This window comes from Drosophila teissieri, chromosome 3R (assembly GCF_016746235.2).
Source record: "Drosophila teissieri strain GT53w chromosome 3R, Prin_Dtei_1.1, whole genome shotgun sequence".
Classification (NCBI taxonomy): domain Eukaryota; kingdom Metazoa; phylum Arthropoda; class Insecta; order Diptera; family Drosophilidae; genus Drosophila; species Drosophila teissieri.
In genome coordinates this window covers 22,312,357-22,321,087 of record NC_053032.1, presented here as the reverse complement: position 1 = coordinate 22,321,087, position 8,731 = coordinate 22,312,357, and positions in this window count along the sequence as shown.

The window sequence follows — 8,731 nt, the reverse complement described above, 5'->3', positions numbered from 1 at the left end:
GCTTCGGGGTGTTCAACTATGTGTGTGCGAGTGTGTGTGTTTGTCTGCCCAGCGAAGCGTTGCTAAATATGAAAACATAAAAATTAATGTTATATTTATAGTGTGGCAGCAAAAGTTGCGGCAGGAGGCGTTGCGGTCGCTGCAGGGCAGCAACAACCATGCGAGCAGCACCACCAGCAAAATCAGAAGTAGTAACAGAAGCAAAAGGAGTAGTTGCACTGAGCGAAACAAGGAAGCTATGTGGTTAAATGCCCAAAGCATACCTATGTGCTGCTTAGATGCATTTGTATCCAAAAGATACATTGTGAAACTGTGAACTACAAGTGGATCTACATAGTTCGTCCTATTGAAATCTTTTATCAATAATTTCTGAACTTTTGAATTCTTTAAAAGTAAACACCATACTTCGATTTTGCATGTGTACAGCCATTGTTTTAACTTTAGCAGTTCATTATTTATTATGTATTGAATAATACCATTTTTCTTGCTTTTTTTCTAATAAACTTTTCCCCCTGTGCAGCAGCAGTATTAAGTCCTGGCCAAGTGTCGGCTGTTGGCTTTTGCTGGCTGGTATTTGTTGGTAGTATATTTGCTTTGCCCCGCGGCGACTTGGTCGCTCCTGCTACTTTCCACTCACCCAACTATTTGTAGTTATGCCACAGGACATAGGGGAGGTGGCGGGAGGTGGGGTGCCAGCAGTTTATCCCTTTTGAATTTCAATGAGCAGGACAAAATATTTTCAACTATAAATCGCTAAAACTATATATAGTACATGTATGAATTGGCAGTGGTTACTCGCCAATGAAAACGGCTTTTAATATGTCCAACTTACAACTTACAGTAAGCACTCGATTTTCTTTGCAATCTGAAATATTTAAATGTATGTGGTTTGAAAGTTTTATCTTATTTTTATTCATCAAATGTGCTCACTGTATGTTCAGACATTCTGCTGGTATTTGTGGCATGCATTGTGTGTGTGTGCTGTGGCCCACATACGTGGCATGCCCCTCCGGCAGCCGTGCGAAAAAGTTGCGGCCAACGTGGCGTATGATGAATTCAATTGTCTACCCAGGCATTTGCGGCAGATCACTTTAGATAAGTTAGTTGATTACATAGAATAACTGAGTGGTTATTAAATCTGTGTGCTCTGCGATTTACTTGTAGTTTAGATTTTAAAGAGCCGTCAAGTTCTTATTTCTTTAAACCTAACGTTTTGTTTATATAAATCGGAACCAAAAGTGTGATACGTCATGTTTCGTTGATGACGGATATCTAAGCAAAGCTGTTCACTAACTTGATTTCCTCTTGCTTCTCCCTTTTGCCATTTTTCCTCAAATCTCGAAACTCTGATTGCAGCGCACTCAATTGGTCCACTTCCGTTGCCCGTTCGATGGGGAAAAAAGGGACATCAGCAGCTGCTGCCAACTCTACCTACGTTTGCCAGGCCAGCATTTATTCTTGAAGGTGGGAGAGCTTCGAAAAAGCTGTGGCTGCCACACGATGGACACAAAGAACCAAGCAAGACCACAAACCAGCCGAAAAGCGACGACTTCCCTCGCATTAGCAGTCAAATAATCATACGCCGCATTGTCCCCAAACTACGAATTTGGTGGTATGTGGAGGCGAAGGCATGTGTCACGGCATCTGTTGTGGATATTTGAATGTGCCATCAACACAGGGCCCATGGAAAACGTTTTCATATCAGTGTACTGGCAGTGGTATGAATCGGTGTGGGTTGGAGGAACTTTAAACTGCGGGCCTATCTCCAAAGGAGCGGTTGGTTTCGGATGGTTGGAGGTGAGTGCGTCCTCGCATACAGATAGCAACCACTGCCAGGAGCCAGGAGCCAGTAGTCTGCTGTCCCTCGACCGCATCCTCGTCCTGTGTGCAGGACGAAAATTTACCGCTAAGCATTTGCCAACAACGTGCGAGTGTTCAAAGGACACAGGGGATCCTAGGAGTGGGGTATGAAAAAGGAACTGGAATGACACGCGACTGCTGGTCGGGATCATGGAGGTCATTGTAATCATAACGGTGGCCCTGCCCTCCGGCTGAGACTTTCCCGAACAGGACACAAAAAGTGCACTGAAAGGGCGCCAAATTAGTCAAATCGCATAATGGGCATACAGGGTGCATGCTGCATAATATCTTCGCCATGTTAAGCTAGCAATTCGAATTACTTCCCCAAACATTGCCAATATTAAGCGCTATACCACTTATATATACCCAACTCCTTTGGCAGACAAACAAAAGCAATCGAGTGGAGCGGCTTTTCTTGATATTTTTCGCTGCGACGCTGACTGCGCCGCTGCTGCTCGGCGACAGCGCTGCTTTCCCGCAGTTTTTCCTCTGCCTTTGGATGATGGACAAATGGCATCGCCAAGTGAGCAGCTAAGCAGCGAGGGTTTTTATGATTTTTCGCTTTCATCCCGCATTTCTGTTGTTTGTTTTGCAATTATTTCCCCTCACGGTAACAGCTTGCCTTTGCCGCCGGTTCTGTTATCCTTTTCTGGTGGTGTCTGGTGTCCTGGTACTATCATCTCCAGTTGAACAGAGTGTGCGCACCATTATTACCAGCCCTTCGAAGTAGTAGTCGTGGCCCATCCCCAAGGACCAGTCAAAAGTTAGGCAAATAGACAAACAAACAAGCGGCGAACTTATCACTTTCCACCTAATTGATATCAGTTGCCGATTCCCTTTCAGCGGCAAGTGGCCAAAAAGTTTCTGATCCCCCAGGGAGCTCGACCAAGTGTTGGCCAATGTAAATCCGCTTACAGCGAAGTGGACTCATAAATTATTGATTTGATTATGTCACCCGCTGGGCCGACACTCAAACACTCAGCCACTCAGTCCGGTAGTCACTCACTTTTGGGCAGGATGTTGCGGCAGCTGCTGTCCTCGCCCGGTATTTATAAAGGATCAACAAGCGATTATGTCCTGCCGGCACTCGGCGCCAAGAGAAAACTGGGCAATTGGACCCAGCTCAGCGGGGGAGGGGTGAGGGGCGAAGAGGTGACCTCAGGTCGCCAAACGAAAGTGCTGCCGGATTAGTTGACATATCAATGTCAACTCTCCGTTGCCCATCGCCATCTCCAGTATCCAATCTCCATCTGCCTTTGTATCTCAATCTGCTGTTGTATCTGATTCAATGCGGAATGCATTATTGATGAGTGGATTCCGCTTTTAGCGCTTGCCATTTTTTTTCGTTGCCCATTTGCATGCTTGCCCCATGCTCGTCTATTTATAGTCGTCGGTTAACTCGATTGCAGAGTCCTTGGCCGAAAACCCATAAAAAAGAAGGCACACCCGCCGCCCACCTGCGATGGCCTTGCCACATGTTTGCCATTTTCGTGCTGGGAGAATTTCAAGACGATTAAGTGCAAGAGTTCTTCCACTTTGGGATGAAATTGGGCTGCTTACTGTATAAAGAATTTGCCTGTCCTTGATTGGTAAAAAGCTGTAGACTTTTTTCCCTCTTTGGTTCATTAACAATCATTATCATCATATGATAATTATATTGATATAATATGGATAATCAGAAAGAGTATTTCCGCATGCGAAAGTCTGGCGATGCATATATTCGTTTCATTCCTTCGTCTTTGGCAACCTTTGGTACCATTTCCTTGCGTGTCCTCCGTGCGTTTTCCAATCCTGCCCCACTTCCGTTTCTCGCATCCTTGGAGTCCTTCCCTGCTTATATGCCATTTGAGTGCCTGTCATGTTTGTCGGACGGATGAAGCTGGGCGCACTCAGCGCTGCTCGATTGATGCTGCTCACAGATTTCCCAGTGACCTTGGGTGGGCGGAATTTCCCATTTCCCCCAACTAGCTTGTAATTAAAGCCTGTCGCTATCTGCGGTTAGTAGCTTGCGTTTTCTGCGTGTTATCTAAAGCTGCTCAGCCACTCCGACACTCAAGAGATCCTAGTTATCAGCATTCCTGCAGTGCGGTATTCTACACAGTAAGAAAACAGTACGCACAAACTGTAAGCATCTTTATTTCTATCACATAAAATTTTGATTATTATTTTAACTATTATTATTAACAGTCAGTTTTTGGGGTACTGTAAAAAGTTTTGTTCTGTGTGTGCCCCTCAGGTTTACAGAATGTGTTAATCATTTCACTTGGCGCACGTTTCTCCTTGGCTGTTTTGGGTCATTTAAGGGTCTTCCTTTCAGATGCTCCCCAATCCGTTAATTTTGGCCAGATCTCCCTTCCCCCAAAGCCATGTCCCTGCCCCTTGGTTGTCGTCCATTTGTAGACATATTTGTCGTGCGGTCCGCCCACTTTGTCACTTTGCAGTCCACGTAGCACCGCCCACCGCCCACGCAGCCCTCGGCTGTTGGCTTTTATTTATTTGTTTGCCTTTTGTTGACAGCAATTTAAACGCTTCAATGGACTGCCGCCACCACCCACCACCCACCCCACTGAACCGTTAGAGCGCAAAAAGGGTTTCGCAAATAAGTTTCACCTCGTAAATTAATTTCCCCACCTCTTGGCAAGCAGATACATTTTGTTCGAGTGTGTGGCTGGGTGTTTGTATGGGGGTTGGAAAAACGAGGGGAGACGGAAGTTTCAACTCAAGACACGACCTCCGCCAAAAGGTCAAAGGGATTTGCGAACTAATTAATTACCCCTCCATCCCGAAATGACTGCAAAATAAAGTGCGAACATAAAACAATGAAACGAAACGACCAATATTTCAACCAAAAATTGTTTGGTTATTTGCATTCCGATTATTTCATTTGATAATTTTATTTGTTTAATATGCAAATAGTTTCCCTTTTTTATTTTTGGCCAAGGCTAATTTTCATTTGCGGATTACCGGCACGAGTGCGAAATTATTTAAATGGTTTTTCGCATTTATTGGTGTGAGTTACAACCGACTATTGATTGGATATATTTTAAGGCCCTTTGATTTATTTCTGTAATGCAATTGTACGCATATGTACATGTGTGCAGCGAACAGTTAAGCTTCTTGAAGCTTAATGGCGGAAAATCCTTTATTGGGCTTTAAATAAATGCTAAGAGGAAAATGTCTGCTGCGTACTATGTGCTTAAAAATTCAGCCTACAACTTATGAAAGAATATCTTAATTATTACCGAAATATATGAGGATATATTTAAAAAAATAATGAAGCAGCAAGCTGTTCCGTATAAACTTATTACGGTGAGTTTTAAGCTGCATGAATTAAGTGAATTCTTGAGTTCTCAGTTATGGCTTGAGTTTCCTCAATATTTTCCATATTAGCCCCCAACCTTTCATCCTTTTCAGCGTGTTACTTTAGCCAAAGGCTGATTCGCTTTCACTCGAACAGCTTTCACTTCCCGTTGGCACAAGGACCTCGCTAAGGTCGCTGCTCTTTGCCCTGTTTGCGAGATCCTTCGGGCGCATTGCCGCGTTTATGTGATTCAATTTACTTCGATTAGGCATTCCAATCGGTGGGGGGAGCTGACAGATGTGCCTTGTCATGGCTGACAGATTTATATTAAGTCGAGGCGGGAGCGTTTGAAATTAAAATGGCTTTTGCTCATCAAGTTCCGTTCTGCAGCGATAAGCGCGAGAAGGAGATCAACCTCCCAGTGTGACAGCTGTTGCTGGCATGTGTGTGTGTGTATATATATGTGGGTGTGTGTGTGTGGCATATTTGGATATTGTATATTGCATATTAGGACAGGACATTCCAGCAAACAGCCAAAACTGTTTTATATCCGGTTGCGACGCCGGTTCCAACTTTTCCGTCGTCCAGACAACACCACGTGCCCTCCAGGACTTCTTCCGCCGTCCTGCTCCGCAATTCGGGCTCCTCGATCCTTGGCCTTCGGCTCTGTTCCTCCTCCAAGCGGCTGTCACGTCGCCGTCTGATGGAAAACTGTCAACTTTATTGCTCGTACACAGCACGAATTGTAGCGCTGTAATTTTAGAAAGTTATTTTTAACTTTCAAGCTATATTTAGCATTTATCAAAAGAAACTGTATTCCTAACATATTTCGGATAGAACCTTGCTTTAATTGCATAGAAAACATCTAAGACAATGTAATAATTTATCATTAGTATTATTTGGTTTTGCCACTGTGACAAAATAAACATTTATCCAATATTCAGCAGAGTTATTTTAGTGTAGTGATTGTCTCGTCTGTCAATCTTCGTCGCCACGTAGCCAAAACTTCCGGACAGCACATATTCTGACTCCGGCATATGGTGAATCGGATTTTCCAGGCAGAATTTTCCGGGAGCAAATGCATGGCATTGCACGTGCCACGCTTTCGTAGGTGAGGGGCGGAAAAGCGAGGGGGGAGGGAAAGCGGAGGGCGTTAAGCGCCCAAGCGAACAATTGAAAAATTAACAGTATTTATTTATGATGAACAACAAAAAGAAAGAATGGCGATCCCGATGAAGCTCATTCGCAATTCCTCGCTTGAAAATACACCCCCTCCTCCACCACCACCCCCTCCACGCATTTTCCACACACCCTTCTGGAATTTTCCCACCATTTCCCCGCCCAATTCAGTGCGTGCTCGGCATGGAAAAGTGGCGAATAATGCCAAGGGCCAGAAAACGAAAACGGGCAGTTGCAACAATTTTTTAATTGGCGCGGAAATTGCTGATGGAATTGACGCTATGAAAGGCAATTTCGGACTACAAGCAGCCAGGCTGTTGGCCAATTTGCTGCTGAATGCAAAACGAGATGCTTGAAAAGTGCAAAGTGCAAAAGGGGCTAAGGAAAGGGCTACCATATACTTGGAAAAGTCCAAAACTATCGAATTTCTGCTACCTTTCACCTTAAATAAGCCAAATGCATTTCATTATTCAGCGTATCTCGGAAGTTACCCAATAAAGTCATAAATGAAATGGGGCCAAGCTTCGATTGATAGCGTCCTTAAAGGAAATATCAAATATTCAAGCGGCTAACGCTGCTCAGGTGCCCTTGGGCTATAAATTTCAAAGGTAAATGGAAATCAATGCAGAATTATAGCACATTAAAGCCATAAATAAGATGGAAATAAAGGCGAACCCGATCCAAATGGGAATGGCAATGGGAATGGGCAAATCGAGAGCTGGTCATTTATTTAATTTTTCGCACGATTTCAGCATTTGCCGTTTGCTGCCCGGAAAAGGCCGCAGGCCGAGAGCGAGCGAGATGGCGCGATGGTGTGAGCGAGACGGAGACAAAGGAAGTCTGGACGAGATAGAAACATCAGTTAAATGACCGCAAAGAGGAGCTACAAGGGGGGTGGGAAACTGAATGTGCGTACGTGCGAGGGGGTGGTGGAAAGTGCGATGTGGAAAATGCGAAATGGGAAAGTGGCATCGTGTGAAGTGCCAAGCAAATAAATGGGTGGTAGGAATAATATCAAGGGGTCACGGTACAGGAAAATGCAAATAAAGGCAAGAAATACTGAATGGCAAGAGGTGAGGCACTTCGTGCAAATGAAATTACCCAAAGACCCAAAGATCCCGAGAAACAGTGAAACATATATGCATGTACATGAAACTAAGTGCAAGCCACATGAAATGTATGCAAATGTCGAGAATGCCACCAAAGGAGTTCTCGAATTTCAAAGAAAATATGACAAACTCATTCGTATGCCCCCGTCCAGAAAATAACAAAGAATGCGACAATTGTGGCACTGCGGAAAATTGGGGTGAGTTAACATAAAAGGCAGCAGCGAAAGAGATGGCTATAGTAACATTAGAGTCCACTTTTCCCGTCAGGGGAAATAATTGCCAAGCAAACAAAAGGAAAACGCGCCGCAACCGAAAAATCATAAAAACTGTCGCTGCTTAGTTGCTCACTTGGCAATGCCATTTGTCCATCATCCAAAGGCAGCGGAAAAGCATGGCAAAAGCAGAGGAAAAGCAGAGGAAAAGCAGTGGAAAAGCAGCAGACTAGCAGAGAAAAATCAGATCCATGGCAGAGCAGCAGCAGCGCAGTCAGCTGCTCAGCGAGCAGAGATGATGCTGTGTGAAAATCTGCAGAAAAAACCGCTTCACTCGATTGCTTTCGTTAGATTGCCAAAAAATCTGGGAATTTGGGATTAAAATTGCTACTGGTCAGGGCTGAAATGATTTAATTTCCATATGAAATTGTTTAGAATTGCTGATACAGCGTGTATTTAAGCCAGCAGGACTATGACTAATTTGGCGCCTCTTTAGCGAGCATTGCAAGTTTTCCTTTTGCGAGGAGAGCCGCCGTTATGATTACAATGACCCCCATGATCCTGTGTCAGTGCAGCTCCTCTTACCCCTGCCCTAAAAACAAAAACCCCTTTGTCCTTTGAGCACTCGCACGTTGTTGGCAAATGCCTAGCGGTAAATTCTAGTCCTGCACACAGGACGATGCTGAGTTTTAACATTTGGGTTGAGAGACAGATACAGTTGGCCAACCAGTTAGCAAACCCGGCTCTCGGCTCCTGGCAGTGGTTGCTATCTGTGTGTGAGGGGACCAAAGGACTTAGTTCCATGTCTCCATTGGAGCTGGGCCCGCAGTTAAAGTTCCTCAAACCCACATCGAATATCTGAACCCATTCCGCCCGCTGGCATGCCAACGTACTCCATGGACCTCCTTGATGGCACATTCAAATATCCACAACAGATGCCAGGACAGGCTCCTCTCATGAAATTCCCACTCTCGGGGGGAAGGCAAATGCGGCGTATGATTACTGGACTGCCGAGTGGTGTGGTAAACTGCTTTGCGGTCTTGGTTACATCTTTAAGGCCAGGCACACGT